The 23,141-nt window shown below is 43.3% G+C and overlaps 1 protein-coding gene and 1 pseudogene across 2 annotated transcripts in view; one reads left to right on the top strand and one right to left on the bottom strand.

Moving 5' to 3' along the window:
• Positions 1-23,141, bottom strand: part of Sertad2 (SERTA domain containing 2) — a 109,858-nt gene that overhangs the window by 58,446 nt on the left and 28,271 nt on the right. The gene's annotated exons all lie outside the window — the stretch shown is intronic.
• On the top strand, positions 19,352-19,996 carry Gm12035 (predicted gene 12035; annotated as a pseudogene).

Genomic DNA, 23,141 nt, shown 5'->3' with positions numbered 1-23,141 from the left:
ATGTTTGTCGATACCAGCCATATTCCAATTATTCTGCTAAGTGCAGAAAGCGTAAGTGCAGCTTACAGCACACAGCGCACGTGCCATCAGCTCCACCGTGCAGGCAGGTCACTGGCAATGCAAATGTACGGGCCACAGAAGGGACAGGAGACACAAGCTGTCTCTAGGAAAGGAACAGCTTTGTCGTGTAAGGGACAATTCCTACCACATTCACCCCCACATTCCAACACCAGCACAGGCTGAGCTTCCCCACCCTCCTCTTAGGCAATGTGACCGAGTAAGAGTAAACCTTTGTCTGTCTCCATAGAATTACTAAACTACAACAAAAACATGTTCTACATCATTTAGCTGCAAGGTGCAAGGGTGATGGTCACTCTCTGTGGACTCCAATAACATGAATTCCTTAGTTCAACATTAGTGCTAAAGTTAATCTCACTATTTATGGCCCAGGATGAAGAAAGGTATTTTACTAGAAATTTTTACAGATTTCACAAAATTCATTTGAACAATGCCATCAGTCAAATAAGCCTTGACCAAAAAAAAAAAAAAAAAAAAAAAAAAAAGCTCCCCCCACCCCCACAAGATGATTAGTACTTTGAAGAAAAATCCAAGACTAGTGCAGCAAGGTAGAGGTGGCAGGGGTGGGAAGGGTGAGACACATAATAAGAATGACCTGAGAAATGTGAAAATTCATTACACAAAACCAAGAAGCACGGAACTTCCACCAGTATGAATGGCTCCAAAGGGAGCAGCCAAATTGGAAGTTATGGCACCTTTCTTAAAAGATTTGTTTTTCTCATTTTTATTTATGTGTATCTGTGCATGAGTGTGTGCTAGTGCCCAAGGTAGCCAGAGGCATCAGGTCCCCCTGGACCCTTCCAGAGCTGCCACCCAACATGGGTGCCAGCAAGTGAACTCCCCTGAAACAGCTGTAGGTGCTCTTAGCCACTGGCCCATCTCTCTGTCCCAGGATCTTTAACTGCTCCTCATCAGATACAAAGTCCAATACATACTCAAGGAGAGAAGTCTACTTCTTAAAGACAGTGTAATCTGAGGACATAGTCTTCATAATTTTCTTCTTCTCCTCTTTCTCCTCTTCCTTCTTCATCATCATCACTATTCTCTCATACATTATATCCCAAGTGCACTTTTCCTCCTCTCCTCCCAGCATCTCCACCCCTGCCCCCACCCCCAATCCACTCCTCCTCCTTTTCTTCTTCAGAAAAGGGCAAGCCACCCAGGGATATTAATCAAACATGGCATATCAAGTTGCAATAAGACTAGGCACCACCCCTCATATTAAGGCTGGACAAGGCAACCCAGTGGGAGGAAAGGGTCCCAAAAGCAAGCAGAAAGCCTCACAAACAACCCCCAGTCCCACTGTTAGGAGTTCCACAAGAAGACCCAAGCTGCACAACCATAACTTATATGCAGAGGGCCTTGGTCAGACCCATGCAAGCTCTCCGATGGTTGCTTTAGTCTCTGTGAGCCCCTATGGGCCCAGGTTATTTGATTATGTGGGTTTTCTTGTGGTGTTCTTGATGCCTCTGGCTCTTCCAATCCTTCCCTCCCTTCTTCCACAGGATTCCCCAAGTTCCACCTAACATACGGCTGTGGGGCTCTTCTGCATCTGTTTCCATCAAGCACTGGATGGACCCTCTCTGATGACCATTATGCTAGGCTTGAGGACAAATTCTTAAAGAACCATAATTATTACAAGATCTCCTTTTTATACCTGGTAATATTTCTTATTCTGAATCTATTTTTTCTACACAGCTAAAGTCATCAATGTTTCTTTCTGATTAACAGGTATAGTTAATTTTTTTTCTATTCTTGTAACTTTTAGCCTGTTTATGTGATAAGCACATAAGTAACATAACTGTAGATGGCACTCGTTTGGGCCCTGCTTATAGGTAACAGATACTTGAGCCTGGCTTCGCACCTCCTATACTGGCTCCTATGAGCCAGCCATAGTTAATGTAACTTTTTGGTATGAGTTGATTCAAATCAGTATCTTGCTACTTGTTTTCTTTATTTCTTCTTTTTTGGAAGTAACAACATCAAAGTTGTCTTTTGTTTATTTTTCTTCTCTTTTGGATGAAGTATTTTTTTCATTTACATGTTATTTTTATTAGTGCTTACAATATACATTTAAAATTTTAAATTTGATTTTTTTTTTTGTATTTTGTGTGTGTATGTGAGAGAAAGAGAAAGAGAGGAGGGAGGGAGAGGGGGAGGTAGAGGGAGGGAGGGAGGGAAGGAGGGAGGGAGGGAGGGAGGGAGAGAGGGAGGGAGGGAGAGAGAATATGAATGAGAATATTATGGCATGTATATATGGGTATCCAGAAGCCAGCAGAGGGCGCTGGACCCCTAAAGGGCTGGAGTTACAGAGGCTGTAAAGCAGTTGACATGGATGCTGAGATCTGAACCCAGGGCCTCTGTAAGAGCAGGAGATGCTCCATTGCTGCATGACCCTCCCCAGGCCCACTCACTTTAAACTGAGGCCATAACGCCCAGTGCTATTGTTCTTTGTATGCATCTAAGTTTCCGTCTGGGCTCTCTCTTCAACGTGAAAACTCCCAACATGCCTCTTTACCTGCAGGTCTGCTGGCAATGAGCTCCTTCAGTTTTTGGTGTTGAAATGGTCTTGTTTTATCTTCATTTTTGAGGGGTTGCACCTGATACATAGTTTCACATTAACTCTTTTTCCTTCAGCATCTTGAACATGTAATTCTAAGGTTTCCTGCTTCATTCATGGTTCCTGCTGTGGGAGTATGTGGGTCTTTTTTCTTTTCTCTAAAGATTTATTTATTTCATGTATATGAGTACACTGTGGCTGTCTTCAGACACACCAGAAGAGGGCATCAGATCCCATTATAGATGGCTGTGAGCCACCATGTGGTTGCTGGGATTTGAACTCAGGACCTCTGGAAGAGCAGTCAGTGCTCTTACCCACTGAGCCATCTCTCCAGCCCCAGTGTATGGGTCTTACATGATGCTTTTTAAATTTTTATTTTGAAAGCAAATGTAGTTATGATAGAGTTTTGTGTTTTCTTCATTAGGTTGAAGAGTTTCTAGTTTTCACCTAATTTGGGGACTTTGAATCTTATTTTATTCCACTTGGTTTTACCCTTAGAATGTGTATTGGGTCACTTAATAAGATCTTCCCTCTCACTAAGATTCTCTGTCTATTTCTTCTAGAGTCATGATTCCTCATGCACACTGGCAAGTTCACTGATGCTCTACAAATCTCATCTACTGTGACACCCATGTGATGCTCATGTAACACCTGTGTGATACCCATGTGAAGTCCATGTGACACCTGCTAGATGCCCACATGATGCCCCTGTGCTGATGCTTTCATTTCAGATGTTGTATTTTCAGCTCTAGAAATTCAGGTATAAATAAATCTTTTATTTTAGTACTTAATATGTTCATGTCTTATCTTAATAAAACCTTGACCATATTGATAAGTGGTCTGCTAGTTAATCTTAACTCATTTCTAGTCTTCTTAACCCCTACTTCTTCACATGCCCAGTGGCTTTTAATTGGACATTTGACATTATAATTGATGAGTTATTAAGTGTCTATAGACTTCCTTTAAAATATCTGGATTTGAGGCTCACTCTACAGTAGGGTATCCATATCTACTTCTGGAAACCTTTTCAAACACTCATGGCAGGGGAGGTCAGAGGCCTAAGGAGGACATAATTCTGTTGTTTAGACAAATACACGCACACCACTCAGTAAGCTTTGTGAGAGCATGAATATGTGTATATTTGTATCCATAGACAATTATGATTCTCAATCTTATTCAGAAGTCTCTCGTTCAGATCCAAAATAAAGCATTTGTTACATCCCCACCAAACCGCAAGGAAAACTGAAGGTAGAAAGACTGTGAGAGCTGAGAGGTAGACAGAGGGCTGTAAGATGTTGTCTTCTGGAGATACAGCCACTGCCTTAAAAGCTCAATGCCTAGAGGTGCAATGTGTCTGTAAAATAATGGGCCCATTAACAGACTAAGAATGGAGGAGCACCTGGAGGAGCAACACAGGCCTCTTATCCCAGCACTGGCAAAGGCGGGTGGATCTCTTCGAGTTTGGTCAGTCTGACCAGCCAAGTAAATAAAAAGAATGAAGGAGGGGGCTGGTGAGATGGCTCAGCGGGTAAGAGCACAGACTGCTCTTCTGAAGGTCATGAGTTCCAATCACAACCACCCATAATGAGATCTAATGCCCTCTTCTGGTGTGTTTGAAGACAGCTACAGTGTACTTATGTGTAATAATAAATAAATCTTTAAAAAAAAAATGAAGGAGCCAGGTGTGGTCGCACATGCCTTTAATCCCAGCACTCGGGAGGCAGAGGCAGGCGGATTTCTGAGTTCAAGGCCAGCCTGGTCTACAAAGTGAGTTCCAGGACAGCCAGGGCTATACAGAGAAACCCTGTCTCAAAAAAAAAAAAAAAAAAAAAAAAAAAAAAAAAAAAAAAAAGGAGTAACTCAGGGCCCTATTCCTCACTGTTGAGCTTTCTAACCAGCAGATTCAGGAAACAGAGAGTCACTGCCTTTAGTTGTTGTACCCAAAGGGAGCCATACAGATCTCTAACGGGTAGTCCTAATCCAATGATTATGCTGATGGCCCTGGTTAAACCAAATAGGTCCTAAAACAAGGCCAAAAGTCACAAATCTGGGAAAGGGATATATACAGACAACAGGAGGTTGGCAGGGCTGGGAGGGAAACAGAGGGATTAGGAGGAGAGTGTAACCTTATAATACCTTATATACACATATGAAATTATCAAAGCACTAACACATTTTTTTAAGTTGACTAGCATTTTGGGGTCATCTGCAAATTAATTTGATCTTTTCCAGACTTGTTCTTAAATCTGTTAAGAGTCTAGATCAGGGCTTCTCAACTTTGGTTCTCCTGACATCTGAGGCCACACCACTCACAGGGGCTACTCTGTGGAATGCAGCTGTTTCTGCGGCATTCCTGGCTTCTGTCCCACATGTCAGCAGCAACTCCTAGTTGTGACAATATAGAATGTTTCCAGAAATTGCCACATGTCCCCTGGACAGTCTCCTAGCTCTTTGCCCAGTATGTGGAATAAAATTAACACAGCAGGATTGCCCCTAATAAAAACCCTTGCACCAAGGCTCTGGAGTGCGTTAGTAGTAGACAGCATCTTTTACATGCATGCTGTCACAACTCCTTACTAAGGAAGTTAAGTGTATCTGTATCCTGTGTGACATCACTGGGAGGGGACTCGGACAGTCTTGTGCTCCTGACTTCTCTCTACAGGCCTTTTCTCTTTGCTGAGTTTTTGCTTTGTATTCTTTCACTGTAATACATCTTAGGCTTGAGGGTGACTGTATCTAGGTTCTGTGTGTGCTCTCAGCATGCAGTCAAACTCAGGGTGATGTGGACCCAGCAGCACACTGCCATGCAAGTTAACTCAAGATGTGCCTAGCTCAGTGTTCTCCTAACTCAAGGGACCCTATGCAGATGTGTGGGGCTCTTTTTCTGCATGTTTCCTTCCTCTCAGTCTCACAAATACCACATTAATTTGCTCTTCCAGAACTGTTCTTAAATTCTACTACAGTCTACATCTCTAGCTCTTTCCTCATCGCAGGTACATTACAGATGCGCAAAAACCAGTGATCATTTCCAGACATCCGCTGTCAGACATTACGGTCCACACTGCCTGCTCTCTGGCATACAAAACAGTCCCTTCATATATTTCTGCCTGGTTTTCTAGTTATCTAAGGTATTTACTCTATAGTGATAGACAAAACAAACAAACAAACACAAAACAAAACAAATCCCTTTCATTGTAAGATATTTTGGGGCAAGTGAAAAAATGGTTCAGCAGTAGGTAAAGGCGCTTGCCACCCACACCTGATGACTTGATCCCTGGAGCCCATGTAAGGGAAGAAAGTGAGTATTGACTCTACAAAGGTGTCCTCCATGAATGTAAATACATTGACATATTAGTACATGCGTGTGATAATAAAAATTTTAAATGTTTTTAACTATTTATTTTTAATTATGTGTCTGAGTGTGGGTATGTGCATATGTGTGCTGGTACCTGAGGTGGCCAGATGTCCTGGAGCTGGGCTCACAGGTGGTTGTAACTGCCTGATGTGGGTGCTGGGACTTGAACCTGGATCTTCTGTGAAAGCATTTTTATCCTCTCTAATTCCTAAGATATAATTTTAATTTTGGTACTAACCTAATATGAGTCTATGGTCTTAACTCAGCAGTGTTCCATTAAAGAAACACCTGCACAGGACCAGCCACACCCTGGTTTTTGACCAGGATTAACCTGGTGTTACAGTCACAGCGTTTCTTCTTAGTCAATCTATTTCTTGATGATTTGGGTGTTTTTGACTTTTTAGGAGTTTTTGTTATTTATTTTTGTTTATTTTGTTCTTTGTTTTTGTTTTTTGTTTTGTTGCTGTTGTTCTAAAACAGTATTTCACTAAGTATCCCTAGCTGACTTGTAACTTGCTTTTGCTTTTTAGACCAGTATGACCATGAACTCACAGAGATCCACCTGCCTCTGCCTCCAGGGTGTGAAAGGGTGTGCACACTCTTGGCTTTATCATTTTACTTCTTACCCACACCTTTTTCAGACTTGTGTCACACAAGTCTGTACTCTCTCACAGGCCTCTTTCCCTGGATTTCATTTGTTCTAACATAGTTGCTAAGCACTTAGTAGAAGGTAGCCTGGTAGCATGGTGGTAAAGTGCCTGAGATCAAACAAGGTTCCTCCTTTTACTGGCTCTGTGACCAGAGAGAAGGTGCCTTCTCCATGCCTTGGTCTCCTGTCAATTGATGGATAAAATGGTCCTTCAATCATAGAAGCACTGTGAAGGTCTCTGAGGGCGGTGCCACTAATAAAGTTCTTGGTGTTGTGTCTGGTATACAGAAAAACCTCTAGGGTGCTCCCTACAACACTGGCATACATATTGAAGGACCTCTAGAGTGCTCCCTACAACACTGGCATACATACTGGAGGACCTCTAGAGTGCTCCCTACAACACTGGCATACATACTGGAGGATCTCTAGAGTGCTTCCTACAACACTGGCATACAGGAAGCCCTCTAAGAATAGAGGGCTCCCAAAATACTAAGAGAGTACCAAGCCCCACCATAGATGCTGGACAAGAATGAATATGACATTTTAAGATAAGACTCAAGGAGTTTTTTTTACTCAATAAGAGATTAAGAACAAATAAATCATTATATGATAACATTTATGGAGCACTAAATACCTTTACCGCTTACTTAATCTTCATAATGGTATCCTCTGGAATCAGAGAACATTACCATGTCCATTTTACAAATATGAAACCTGAGTCCTTTTTAAAAAATATTTATTTATTTCATGTATGTGAGTACACTGGTGCTGTCTTCATGCACACCAGAGGAGGGCATCAGATCCCCATTACAGATGGCTGTGAGCCACCATGTGGTTACTGGGAACTGAACTCAGGACCACTGGAAGAACAGTCCGTGCTCTTAACCACTGAACCATCTCTACCCCTAAAACCAAGCCTTTTGAAGTTTATGAAGTCAATTACCATTCACTCAGCTAGCACAGAGCTGGGATCCAGACCTGGGGAGTGTAAGTCCAGAGCAAGAGTTTTACTGGCTCACATAGCAGGGTTATTAAGGACATAAACAAAAGGAAACCTAGATGGCTGTACCTAGTAAGGCCAAGGAAGAAATAACCTTTAGACTGTGTCAATTTCACAGTGCAAAAACAGGGAGAGGCAGAGAACTGATCACCAAGACAAGGAATGAAATGGCACCGTGGTGCACTTAGACTTTTCTGATGCAAGTGTGCTTGGGAGGTGGTAGGATGCAGCCCTTTGAGTGTACCTGCTTTATTTTGCAGAGAGAAAGTTCCAAACTTCTCCATACCATGGCACAGGAAGAAAATGGAATCCACACAGTAGATTTAGTAGACAGATGGCTGGGTAAGACACCTGAGAACTAAAGGAGCCAGGACCTACCTTCCTGCATTGCAAGAGCTCAGGGGACTGGATGGGAAGATGGGAAGGAGGGAGGCTCAAGTAGGATTCCAGTTAGATGACTGAAGGGAGGAGAGAGAACTCAGGTAAAGAAGGTAGGGGCCAAGGGGAGAGAGAAGTGGGCAGGACCATGCTGAGTCACTGCCTGCCAGACCATCCCAAGACTATTTTGCAACACACTGCCTTGCTGGAGGTCTGGAGGAGGACCTATCACTTATCTGACTCATCAACCAAAATCCTTGTTTTCCTACTTCAATTAATCCTTACCTTTACAGCTGTTTTCAAGCCCAGGTAACTTTCTGGTAACTGAACAAACTTTCAAACACTCAGTCTTAAAATTTATGAAAATGGTAGATAGTTTAGAGAAATGGGCCTATTGGTCTGAGGAAAAAGCAGACAGGTCAGAAGTTAGAATGATATTTATCAAATTGTTAGAAAAAGTGACAAGAAATGCTTCTGGAGCACCCTTACAGGAGCACACCTTGGAAGGGAGCAGCTGTTACAGGTGGAAGGGAGCAGCTGTTACAGGTGGAAGGGAGCAGCTGTTACAGGTGGAAGGGAGCAGGCGCCGGTGAACACGGAGTCTGCCTGGTACTCAGGAAGGTGCAACTGTGCAACACTCAATCTGTCCAGGCCACTAGAGTCAAGTGGCTAAACGTATACAATACTTCCCATTGCCTAGAATGGGGGAAAAGTCTCTTTTCCTACGCACTAAAACAAAACTTCCATTCACACGGACTTTCAGTTCTCTTGTTACTAATTCTGAATGTGACCAATGACAAGGAAGTAGTATAAGAGAGAAAACACAATGCCGCTCTGAAAGGCAGGTACATAAGAGAAAAACTCTTTTAGTGAATGAAAGAGGTCCAGAGAATACACCAATGTTGGGATTATGTTTTCACAAGTGGACACTGAGTATCCTGTAATGATCCTGTATGGACAATGTTGAAAGAGAAGGGTGAGAGAAGGTTCTCAGAGAGAGAGATACTTGCTAATAAGTACCATAAAAGGAAGAGATGACTAAGAACAGAGAGTAGATGACTAAAAAGTCTCTCCATGTTTTTTGTTTTGTTTTTTGATTTTTTTTAACTCCCTGAATAACTAGGCATGCCAAATGTGGTCTGTCATAAAAATTATTCACTGTTAAACTCTGCACTTAGACAACAAATATATCTTGGCCCAAGGAATAAAGTCTTTGTATAAATCATTCAATTGTAAAGTGCCAAAATGATAAGACCGGTGGGTGAGAGAAAGTGCCAATCAAACCTTGCTGGTTGGGTGGGAATGGGTTAAATTCCAGGGGGTTCCTGCAGTTCAGAAGGCAGAGACACTGCATGGCTAGGGACTAGGCCCTCGGGGCCACTTTGTATGACATACACACACAGAAATCATCTTCACACCGCAAGGAACCTCAGATACTGGGAAAACCCTGGCCAGCCCACCACAGCCTACCTCTGGTCAGTCAGCCTTTTCTCCCCAGATAAGCTGACCACAGCTAGACCCACAGCTGCAGCTATCAGAAGAAACTGAGATCTGGGGCCACAGCTCAGAGCAAAGCTCTAACTTATTACCAACCAAAGCCTAGTGTTGGATGCTGGTACCTACAACTAAACAAGTAAACACACACAAACACCCTAATCCACCTTGGAAACACAACCCGGCTGCTTGGCTGGCTTTGTGGGTTTTTTGATTGTTTGTTTGTTTTTTAAACTTAACTGTCTATGATTATGCTACACTGCATGCACAAAGGCCATTCTAAGGCTATTCCTTCCTAGCAGTGACTCCAGACTATTATGATAATAGTTACATTGTTAGGTAAATATTCACCCTTAAACTCTCGGGTAGTTGCCAGTTGCCCAGCATTTCCCACAGGGAGACACATTAAGATCCAGGTTTGCTTTATGACAGTACATTGTTTTCTCTGTGTTTCCCAGATTGTTACAGGACATTACTGACATTCAAGGGAGAAAAGATGTGGAGGAGTGGTGGCTCAGACAGGAGAATGGCTTCAAGTGACTAGCTCCAGCACACACATGATTCAGGTGGGGTTTTTTCTTTTTTAAAGTGTTGTATTTTTGGCTTTGCTGGTAAATGTTACTATCTAGACCTCTAACCAAGCCTGTGTCAGATATCACACATATACAGGATTTTAGTAAGATAGACATCTCAACCATTTATGAATCTTGAATATTAAGAATCCATGTTCCCTGTGCAGAGTAAAAAGACAACTTCCTTTCATTTATTATAGCCCAGGCTGGCCTCAAACTCCTGATCCTTCTGACTTTGCATCTTCAGCATATCCTACTCATGTTGGCCACTACAACTGGCTCATTTATTATAATGGATCATAGAGAGTGAGACAATGCTTATAGGCATTTTATTGACTGATTGGTTGATATAGATTTTTTTTAAAGATGGGCTCTCTTGTAGCTTTATTGACATTTTAGTATCCTTCCTCCTAGTGACTGACGTCTAGTAAGAAAAAGACAGATTTAATGGATACATTTTAATTTTCTGAATCAATCACGGTTATAAAGTAGCACTGTGCACTGTGCACAGTGGAGTACAGGATCAATACTGCAAACATCAAAGCACACCACAGAGAACACCCAACCACTCTAGCTGCCCCTGATCCATTTCTCCAGGAAGAGCTCCCTACTGTGAAAGCCCTGCCCTTCTTTTTAATCCAGTTGCTTCCATTCTCAACACCGAGGATAGCCACATGACCCTGGCCTGACCAATCAAAGCATTTCATGCCTTGCCATACATAATCTGGATCACAGATGCTTACATGCCCCAAAATAGGTCAAGAGACTCAACATCAAGGTGTGTGTGTATACACCATTAGCTGGGATGTATCATCTTTCTACATGGAATATTAAGAGAATGAAATATTGGTTCTGGAGGGTTTGCTACCACAGCAGGAAGGCACCACAGGGTAACACACTGAGGAAAAGTGAGGCCACACATTGACCTCAACTACTATTTGAGTAGCAGCAGATTCAAGGCCCATCCCTGTTTTAGTCCTCCTCTGGTACAGGCCCACAACTTTCTGGATTCTTCATTTCCAGCTTTCTTAGCAACAGTGCTGGAGAACCCGACACCGCATCTGACTTAGTCCACTGTCAGTTTCTAGTTTTGCAACCAAGAAGCCTGGTTAGTCCAAGGGATACAAACTCTTAAGGCAGAGAAAGACAGACATGACTATGTAAACAACCAATAAAGAGTAATAAAAATGATGAATAAGTAATTTGTAAGGTTACTAGTCAATAAATACATAAAAGGTACTGTCATTAATGAAAAATAAATGAAGCTTTAAAAGTTTTTTTTTTTTTTTGGTTTTTCCAGACAAGGTTTCTCTGTATAGCCCTGGCTGTCCTGGAACTCACTTTGTAGACCAGGCTGGTCTCAAACTCAGAAATCCACTTGCCTCTATCTCCTGAGTGCTGGGATTAAAGGCGTGCACCACCACGCCCAGCAAAAGATTTTTTTAAATTTATTTTACTTTATGTATCTGAGGATTTTGTCTGTATGCATGTCTGTGTGCACATGGGCCTAGTGTTCTTGGAGACCAGAAGAGGGCACTGAATTCCCTGGAACTGGAGACCTTTGTGTGCTGCCATGTGCACACTGGGAATTGAACCTAGACCCTCTACAACAACAGCTACTATGTTTAACTTCTGAACAGTCCCTCTTTTGTTTCTTATGTGTGTTGGGGGCAGGGTATACATACCATGGTGTTGTGTGTTGGGGGCAGGGACATGCCATGGTATGTATTGGGGGCAGGGTGTACATGCCATGGTATGTGTTGGGGGCAGGGTGTACATGCCATGGTATGTATTGGGGGCAGGGTGTACATGCCATGGTGTTGTGTGTTGGGGGCAGGGTGAACATGCCATGGTATGTATTGGGGGCAGGGTGTACATGCCATGGTGTGTATTGGGGGCAGGGTGTACATGCCATGGTATGTATTGGGGGCAGGGTGTACATGCCATGGTATGTGTTGGGGGCAGGGTGTACATGCCATGGTATGTATTGGGGGCAGGGTGTACATGCCATGGTATGTATTGGGGGCAGGGTGTACATGCCATGGTATGTATTGGGGGCAGGGTGTACATGCCATGGTATGTATTGGGGGCAGGGTGTACATGCCATGGTATGTATTGGGGGCAGGGTGTACATGCCATGGTATGTATTGGGGGCAGGGTGTACATGCCATGGTATGTATTGGGGGCAGGGTGGACATGCCATGGTATGTATTGGGGGCAGGGTGGACATGCCATGGTGTGTGGAGGGGTGAGGACAAGTCTCACAAGTCTTGGTTCTCTTTTCGATCTTTGGGTCCTAGAAGCTGAACTCAGGTTGTCAGCATCTTTACCTGCTGAGTTAGCTCATCTTACAAGATTTAGCAGCAACCAAGCAAATGTAGAATGATTGCAACTTTTCAAAATAAATCCTGGCAAGGTAAAAACAAATGGAAGGAAGGAAGGGAGGGAGGGAGGGGGGGGAGGGAGGGAGGGAGGGAGGGAGGATGGATGGATGGATATCTGAATTGTTTGTCACTGAGCCTCCAATATCCAGCACAGAGGATTCAGAAAGTTACTAAAATAATGAATTAGTCAAATCAGGAAAGGTGATACTGAATAGCTGAGACAGACCAGACCATCTCATGCATTGTTAATAGAAGTATGTACCAGGGCAGTTCCTGGAGCAAACTTACATTATAAAATATTTTAACATACAGTTTGCTAGAGTTATGAAGCCCACACCTACAAATGTATCCTGTGGAAAAAACTGGAAACACATGCAAAGACAAGTGTGTGTGCTATTTCCAGAACTGTTGCTTACAACGAATGAAAGAAAAACAGCTCAAATACCTGCCAATATGGCTGAATAAAATACAGCCAATGGTAGAGAACCATTCTGCAATGGAAAACGATGGTTTTCGGCACCAGGAAAAGACCCTAATGACAGGAAGAGTTAGCAAAACCAGGAGCAGTGTCGACAGACTGACAGCACTGGCAAGCTCAGTCAGATCTTTATTTATGTGTATGTCCTAGGGGAGAAAGGAGTTTAGAAGTTGGTTAGGTTTGTTGTTTAAATCAGCATTTTGCTTATAGGTTCTCCATGAGCAGTCTGTAGGGATACACTTTAATGGCTTGGCTTTCTTGTGCAAACATGTATTATCTTTGTAAGAATGTGAATAACAAAATACACACACACACACACACACACACCAGAGAGAGAGAGAGAGAGAGAGAGAGAGAGAGAATGAATTAGTGTACTTTCCAAAGGAGTCAAATTTAATATGGAGTTGGCTAAAACAAAAGAAGTTTAATTATTCACATGATAGTGAAGACATAAAAACTTTACATCTACCAACAAGAAGCAGAAACCCATACTTTAAACCGTTGCAATTCTTGTATAGAACCAAGAGGGCCATGATTTAAATACAGCCTGGGCTGCCCGGCAGAGCCTGTTTCCAAGATAACATAAAGTCTCCTTTGCCCTTTAGAGGACAGGCCTAGAAGTAGCCGGCTTTATCTCGCTCTTCTGAACTGTGCACAGCAAGCTGAGGCAGCTGAGAAACTCTGAGGGAAGAAGCTTGCTAGCAGGCAAGGCTCCGGGGGCTGCTGCCTCCTTCCTTCCTTCCCGCCTTCTGAGCATCAGGGACATATGCAGTCTGCCTTGGTTTTAGTGTTTGCTCACGGCACCAAGGCATCTCTTTAGATTGCAACTTACCTCAGCACATATGATAAAGAGGAAGAGCTTATACTAAAAATGTCCCTACCTCTATCAGAAGCAACTGCTTTCTCTTTACAACAACAGGGACACACTTGTAACTAATCCTCTCCTGCCGGGTGGGCCCCACACCTAAGACTAGGAAGTCATCGTTCATGAACCTGTAACACACAGACAGCACACCATCTTTTGGGGTTGAAGCAATCAATCCACAGGGTAGGAATCTACTACTTTAATTACTTACCATTTGTCTTAGTCTGAAGATGGATTTGTACCCAGACAAGTGTGTTTGTTTGTTCTGAGTTTTAGGGGTGATCTCTCTTAGGTGCATTCAATCCTTTTAAAGTCACAGCTCCACTCTCTTTCAGCACATGCATCTAATCTTGGCCAGCAGCCCTTTCCTACATTGCTTGACTGGAAAGACCATAAGCCACTGTAATAAAACTCTGGTGGTGCAGTCTAACACTACATACCATCACTACAACCACAGCCATGTCCAGGGCTGTACACTGAGGCAGTACGTATTATCTTCATGCTGACTTAGAAGATGGGCAAACAGAGGAACAGACAGTGCACAACATGAACCAACAGAGCGGCGCTCATGCTGGCCCCACAGTGTCTTGTTTAGTTTGAAGATCTAGTATGCAGCTGTATTAGTTATTTCTCATTGCTGTGACAAGAGAGGAAGGACTTAGCGTGGCTCTTGGTTTAAGAGTGAAGGCATGGTGGGAGAAGATGGGCCAGATGACAACATTATGGAGAGAGACTCATTCTCTTTTCATTCAGTACAGGACCCCAGCCCACGGGAGAGTGCCACCCACCCACCCACCCACCCACCCACAATCAGGACAGATCTCTGTCAGTTAGTCCTTTTTGGAAAGCTCTCCAGACACATTCAGAGTATGCCTCACTAAGGTGCTAAGCGTTTCTCAGTACAATCAAACTGATCATTAAAATTAACAGTGACAGCAGCCCAGCTGATCTGCAAACCCTAGGCTGGACTTAAACTTAGTGCATGCTCCTGCCTCTGCCTGACAAATGTTCAAGTTAGAGGTATGCTCTACCATGTTTCAAAAACTGGGCTCTTAACTACTACACTTCAAATAATAAGTTTGTGCAAACAAAAAATACAAACACAACTCCAGATGTAATGACACATGTCTATAATCCCAGTACTCAGGAGGCAGAGGCAGAAAGAACAGAAATTCAAAGTTATCTTTGGGTATACAGCAAGGTAGAAGCTAACCTGGGCTACATGACAGGTGTGTTAAAATATACACACTATATATCACATGTGTGTGCATGCACAGACATACACACATACACACCACACACATACACACCACACACCCAACATACCAGAAATACAAATACAGTGGGTGGTTGCACTATCATGGTTTTAATTCCCAAATTCAATTATACATATATGCTCAAATTACAAAAGAAAGCTGAAAAATGACCATTTAGGTAGTACATCAAGAGGAAACCAACTCCAGTACCCAGTACTCTTCCTTAGTGCCTGGAGTATTTGTCCTTATTGACAATATTTAATTAAGCTGAATAAGGCTTTTTAGTGTGGAGTCACATTTCCCCCACTGATGTGACTGTACAAAAACCAACTGTTTCACCTTGCTGCTGCCAAGATGATGTGAGTCCCTACCATTTGCCTCCCTAAGAGATTTTAAGAGTAATTTTGACCAAATGCAATTCTTGCCTCATACAATAACTTGAAACCTGTATAACTGCTTTAGGTATCACCCCACTGCATGCGTGAGCACTGTATGTTACTTCAATAACACAGCAGTCGAACCAGATAATTACACAATGCAACTCCTGGCCATGGAGGCCATTCTGTGGCTGTGTAGTCTCTGACATTCCTTATGGCATGAGTTCATTTTCTCATGTCTCCTATGACATTTCAAAGACCTATACATAAGCTATAGCTGACAGTAACAGTCACTCTGCTAGGACACTGGAGAGCACCCAGCACCAACTGTCCCCGTTGACTTTTACTTTCACAAGACCCTGTCTGTACCCAATCTCTCCTGCTAACAAACCGAAATAAGCCAGTTCTACTGATTTACTGAAACTGTACTCTCCCAAACAGCTCTCCGGTCTGCGTCTGTCCCTCCTCCTCCATTACTACAAATCTGAAGCTCAAAGTACGAGGGACCACTGCAGCTGGGCCCCGTTCTCAGGCTCCAGAATCACGGCTGTTGAAGGGGCGTGTGGCATGTGCTTCAGGTGGCTCTGATGCACAGCCACGGTCATCAACATCAGCTTCCTTAGAAACTCATCCCTCTCCTCGGAACCTCTTGGTTGCCGCGACCTCATCCTTACTGGGTATTTCTCTTCAATAACCTCCCTCGGCCGTTCTGATGCTGCCAGTTGTCCATCTTCTCCTGCCTGCACAGCTAATCTGAGGGTTCTAGCAACCCCAAATCTCCACCTAATCTTGAGCTCGAGCCTCAGCTTCAGACCTTTGACCCCATCAACGCTGCTCTCTGGAGTTCAAATCCCACTATGGCTACAAACGCTGCTAGGACAGTACGCTTGCTCCTTTTCACTCTAGCTATTTCAAAGTCTGCCACCTTCCACAGGCTCTGTCCCTCATTTACAACAGAAATCCTTTCTTTGGGGGCAAGCAAGCTAACTTATCAAATAAAGCAGCTGCCACACGAGCCTGACAGTTGGACCTCTAAAGGAGCACATAAAGTGGCAGGGAAACCAGGGCCACAAAACGCCATCTAAACGCCAGCCACGGTTTGTTGTTGCACGCATGTCCGAACAACCCTCCTTCCCTTGCCCACCCCCAAATACTTTTAATTTCTTTTTTTTGAATCAACAAAGAAAATAGAAGCCATCACAGTCTCTTAACTCCCAAACTGACCAAGAAACCCACACACTCACTTCCTCCACAACCCTGCCCAGCTAAGGCTCCTGCTTTATCCTTCATGAAACCCAGGGCCTGTTTCCTTCACCTCTTTCATGAGAGAGAGGTTTGCTTGGGTGTTTTTTTAGTCTTGGCTTTTGGGGGGCAGGGGTCACTGGGGTGGTAGGATGGTGCTTGCTTTTGAAACAGGTTATCTCTATGTTGCCCAGACTGGTCCCAGTCTTTCAATCCTGAATCATGGGATTTAATATATGAGCTTACTATATCTAGCCAAAATTCTTAAATTGACCACAATAAGGTTTTCTGCTTCTCAGCCTCTTGGAGGCTTTACTCCCTCGGATGTTCCTTGGGCTGACTTCTGTACTGTGTCACCTAAAAGACTCTTAAAATACTCTTCCTGTGTAACTCCCAAACATCAACTGTGGACTTGGTGCTGATGGCTTGTAGGTGTATCTCTACCTAGATCTTTAATGACATTGAGAATTACAAATCCTAATGCCTGACTCTACATCTCCCTTGAGACATTATTGATATTTTAAGTTCAATGGATCCAAGGCAAAATACACTCTCCTTCTCATTGACCTAGCTTCCCAAGCCAAGAAACCCACACTGGAAGACACTGACTTCACAGTTGTCCTCTGTCCACCATATCAGTGCTATGTCACACTTATACCTACACATTACACACACACACACACACACACACACACACACACACAGTCACACACCTTTTTAAAGAGTTCCACTGCTACTTTTACTGGACTTGCATTAATCTATAGACTATTTATTGTGTGTACAGGGGTCTATTTAAAAAATATTATATTACCCCTTCAGCAAAAGTTATTTATATTTATGTATCCTATAGGATTATTGTTAAGATGCCCTTCTAAGGTAATTTAAATTTTAATTGACTAGGACTTTTAAAATCATGTTTTCAAAGTGATCCTTACTAATCTATAGGAAACTACCCAACTGTGAGCTTGGGTTACACTTGACCACTCTGCTGTGTCCTGCCTGTGCTGACAGCTAGTGCTCTAGGAGACAGAAAGTATCAGGTTCCACAGGAAAGAGAAAAAAAACAAAAACAAAAACAAAAACAAAAACAAGCAGCCAAAGGAGGTTTGTACATAGCACAATGAGGTCCATTTAAGAGAGTCTGGGCTTAAAATGACAAACCACACTTCTCAAAGATATCTTCAAAGTACACAGAAATTCAGACCTCCAGCCAGGGGAGAGAGGTCAGGGCTGGACAAGATAGTGAAATTATATGTATCAGGTAAGAGTTGAAAATGATCTTTATGGGCACAGCAGATGCCAGGATTAATTGAAAAAAAAGTTTCCTCCTCCAACATCTGCTGTGCAAAACAGACGTTTAAACTGCCTGGTGGTGTCATGTTACAGTTACAGAACCTAGACCCCTTAAATGTACTTTTCCAAAAAGAATTTCAGGAGACCAGGGTGGGGTCTCCCGACTGCAGCTCCGGTTACCCCATAACTGCCCTGGGATTCAAGTGAAGAAAAAAAAAAAAAAAAAAAACCTCCCAGTGATCAAGAGTGAGGCAGGAAACGGGTGGAGGAAAGAGGAAATGCTGAACTACAAGGTCATGGTCAGGAAACCAATTTGGCAAGGCATATGGAAAAGCAAGGCATATAGACTCAAGAGCCACATGGAGAGATGCACAGCCTAAAGCCAGCTTTGTTTCCAGTAGCAGTTCTCGAACGACAGGGTGAAGGCCAGCGCCTGACATCACAGAGGAAACCACCTCGCAACCCCCCACACCCCAGAATTTCTTTTCTTCCAGTTACTCTTCTGCCTGACACAGAATCCAAAATGGAGTTTAGGTAAAAGGCTGTGTAGGTCTTAAGGACTGTGTTACAATAAACGACAATGGTGACCATCAGCTCAGTACATAATGTCTACTTCTCTTCTCCTTCCATCCCTTTTTAATGCAGTCAAGAACAATACTTGTAATCCTTACAATGGAGTAACGTTGAGATGCAGTATGCCTAGTTGGTGTCTAACTTTGTGAACGTGCTTATTACATAAACACAAGAAGTACATTTATCAAAATGTTAAAAGTAACTATCACCAAGTAGCAAATTAAACCTACTTTTTATTTTATTTTTTTTTTAACAAATTCTTTTGCACTTTTAACTTCCTGTAATGTTTTAGTTGTTGTCCCACATCTGTGAAGAGACACCATGACCAAGGTAACTCTTACTTATTAAAGAATACATTTAGCTGGGGACTTGCCTACGGTTTTAAGGGATTAGTCCACGTCATCATGGGAAGGAAGCAGACAGGCATGGTGCCGGAACAGTGGCTGAGAGTTTTACATCCCCATCCAAAGGCAGAGACATAGAGAGACTCTGGGCCTAGCATGGGCTTTTGAAAAGTCAAAACCCACCTCTAATAATACACCTCCTCCAACAAGGCCACACCTCCTCCAACAAGGCCACACCTCCTCCAACAAGGCCACACCTCCTCCAACAAGGCCACACCTCCTCCAAGGCCACACCTCTTAATCCTTCCCAAACAGTCCTACTAACTGGTGACCAAGCATTCAAGCATATGAGCATACAGAGGACATTCTCATTCATACTACTATATATAATGAGTATATAATGAAGTGATAATGAAGAAGTGTTGTAAGAAACAACACTTAAGAGAAAGGCTTCTTTCTTTCCTCTGGTGGTAGCCATCAGTGAGCCAAGATGGGTGCATTCAAATATATCCAGGAGCTATGGAGGAGCTATGGAGGAAGAAGCAGTCCAACATGATGAGCTTTCTTCTGAGGGTCCACTGCTGGCAATACCGCCAACTCTCTGCACTGCACAGGGCTCCCCGCCCCACCCAGCCTGACAAAGCTCGAAGACTAGGGCACAAGGCTAAGCAAGGCTATGTCATTTACAGGATTTGTGTCTGCTGTGGTGGTCACAAACGCCCGGTTCCTAAGGGTGCAATTTACGGCAAGCCTGTCCACCATGGAATTAAACAGCTGAAATTTGCCCAAAGCCTTCAGTCTGTTGCTGAGGAGAGAGCTGGGCGCCATTGTGGGGCTTTGAGAGTCCTGAATTCCTACTGGGTTGGTGAAGATTACACATACAGTTTTTTTGAGATTATCCTCATTGATCCATTCCATAAATCTATCAGAAGAAATCCTGACACCCAGTGGATCACCAAACCAGTCCACAAGAACAGAGAGATGCATTGGCTGACATCTTCTGGCTGAAAGAGCCATGGCCTTGGAAAGGGCCACACGTTCCACCACACTGTTGGTGGTTCCCGCCGTGCAGCCTGGAGAAAGCGCAATATTCTCCAGAAACAACAAGAAAGAAGCAACACTCAAAATGTTAATATCAAACCAAAATAATGATCGCTATAACATAAGATTTCAGATTACTCAGGAAGAAAAATTCTGATTAAATCTCTCAATTTTATGATTATGGGTTACATAGGATGGCTGCATACCTCATCTTTTCCCTTTGAAGAATATTAAGTGGACTATCAGGGAATGAGTGTAAAAATCTAGAGAAGCCAGTGTGGTAAGACAAAAGGAGATGATGAGGGCGTATTCTCTCTTTCCCATGATGCAGCCAGGACAGAAGGAGCCTGGAGAATACAGGAGGCTTGAAAACGGCATCAGTCTCTCACATGATGATGGCCACAGCACCAGCGGTGGGGCTTCTTGCCAGCGCAGCCACACAGTAAGAGAAATAGGGATAAAGGCCAGCTCTTCCATGGCCTGGCCTCGCCCCATCAGAGCCCCTTAGATGTCTCGTACCTCCAGAGTCCTTACCAAGTCCCATGTCTCCTCAAACACAAAGACTTCTCTGAAGGCAAGGCTCCTGACGGCAGCTAAGAGGGCAAATCAAAGAACTGCAAAGTGAGGCTGGAGATGGTCTGCTCAGTAAGGTCAGATGTTAGAGGTGAGCAGCAAGTACTTGTTAGGTGCTGTAGGAATACGAAGAGTTGTCCACAGCCCTAAATGAGACAATGCTGACAAGGCAGATACTGAGGGAACGACCCAGTCAAGGACAGCATGATACAATGCAATAATGACAAGGGGGCTCTGCAGTCTCAAGACTGAGCCCCAGGTCCCCATCCTTTAGCTGTGTGACCTTGACAAGTCACTTAACTTCCCTGTGTCTTAGGTTTTTTTCTCTGGGAAACAGTATCAGTGGTACAGTTCACAGGGCAGACAGGCTGTGTAGCTAAACACAATACATACTAAATACACATTTGCTGTAACTTTGTGTGTACTATATAGCAAGGCATTGACATTCCATATCTTATATTATTAATAAAGTAGCCATATTATCATGCCTATCTGTAGATCAGGGCTGAAGAATCCAGCAACTTGGAGATGGCCTAGAAAGAGGAATGCTAGAGCACAAAGCTGCAACACTGTGACTACTCTACCTCACTGGGCCGGTCCGCCCTTCCATCCATCCTTCTGTCCATCCTTCCCTACTTTTTTCCTTCCTAGGAACAAGGTCTCACTCTGTAGTCCAGCCTGACCTTGAACCTGTGGCAGCTCTTCTGCCTCGACCTTCCACTGTTACAATTATAAGCATAAGCTACATCCAACTTATGAATTCCAAAACACGCTAAACGTGTAAGTATGACTGAGCCAACATATTACATATTGCGAAGAAAAGAAAACTTGTAATTTTACACAGATCTAAAGCTTCAATACCAGGGATCTAAACCTGAAAGTGCTGAAGAACAAGGAGGAAAATAGAATATGGTTTTATAAACATCATAAAGGTCATAGCTTATGTAGACAGTTACAAATTAGTGAACTGATTTTTTGGTTTAAATTATGAATGTAGATACATTTTTAAGACGTTAAATTTAAGGACTAGGGCTGTAGCTCAGCAGTAGAGGCCCCAGGTTCAATTCCCAGTAATGAGAAAAAGAAAAAGAAGCTAAATCAAGGCAATCGTACTTTGTCAATTAAGATTTTAAAAATAACACCAAAATTTTAGAAAAATAAGAAAACTTCATAGTTTCTAAGTGGATACCATTAAGTGTTGAGCAGATAAAGTATTTTCAGGAAAAAAAAAAAGCCTGTGACAAACAACATAAGGATATTATACCCTTTGACTCACTAAATCCACGTGTATGAATCTATTCTAGAGAAATAACTGAATAAAAGCCAGAAGGCATATGTAGAAGACATATATGGTCATGTCTAGCATCTAAAAATAAGAAATAATACCTAAGGTTAGGGATGGCTTGATTGATTGAGTTATAAGCACAATAGAAGTATTCATACCATTAACTTCTATTGTAGAAATGATCTTGAAATACAATAAGATGATTATTATAATTTCAAGTGCACATTCTGGGATAGAACATCATATTGGGTATGTTATATACACATATGAGTTGTATCTACATAAAAACACACCTGCATGAAAGAAGGCAGAGGGTCAGTGGTTAGGGGCTGGGGCTGGGCAACTTCTTCAGAGCCCTCATGTCTCTCATTGTCATTGCACTGACTTTCAATCTCCCAGGGAAAGCTACCTTCCCACCCTGATCTCACCCATCACAGCCTCTACTGTCCGGTTCTGTCTAATTGGTGTCACATACAGGGCAGCACTACTGGCTCTTCTCATCCTTAGCCTTCCACTGAATGGGAGTCACATAAATCACTATGCCTTCCCACAACTGGGACTGGGGCCAGCCAGGCAACGCACACCCACACTCTTTCTTGCCTGTCTAGAGATGCCGGTCTGGCCACTGCATGCATGGACTCATGACAAAAATTCTTCCTACTTACACATAAAGCATGCTCTGTGCTCCTACATGGAACTGTTCAGACTCTCCCAAAGGGTTCCTTTCATCTGGACTATCACAAAAAGAACTGACAATGGGAAGATGAGATTTAAAGAAGAATCCAGACTGGGAAGCATCAGGAGTTACAAGCGGACTGCAATGGCAACATCTAACCTTAACTGGCTTCTTTTGCCCTCCCCCACACACACTCCAGATGGTGATATAATCTGGCCAGCATAAATCTTGCACGGTAAAGTGGTGACATTGTGAGAATAGGTAGAATGGAATAATGAGCTTTCTGTCCTATGACCCTATTCTCTCTGTCTCTCCCCCCCCCCCCTTTAATAGTATAGAGTTTATTCAGGGCATGGGGAGGGGAGTTAAGAGGGTAGCAGAGGCAGAGAAAGGCAGAGAGAAGGAGAGAGTAGAGAAATGGGGGCCCGGCCATGGCCACGTGGAGAGGGGGGGAAGGAAATTGGGAGTAAGGGGGCAAGAGAAAGGCAAGAGAGTAATAGGGTAAGAGCCCTATGACCCTATTCTCATCCAGCGATCCACACATCACCTCAACTGCCACTGTCCGAGGCTCACCACCCCATCTCACCTTCACTGCCACTGTCCACAGCCCACCACACCCCCTACTCCTCCTTCACAGCCACTGTCTGAGGTTCACACGCACCGTGGCT

This window comes from Mus musculus, chromosome 11 (assembly GCF_000001635.26).
Source record: "Mus musculus strain C57BL/6J chromosome 11, GRCm38.p6 C57BL/6J".
Classification (NCBI taxonomy): Eukaryota; Metazoa; Chordata; class Mammalia; order Rodentia; family Muridae; genus Mus; species Mus musculus.
This window is presented reverse-complemented; position numbering and strand designations above follow the sequence as displayed.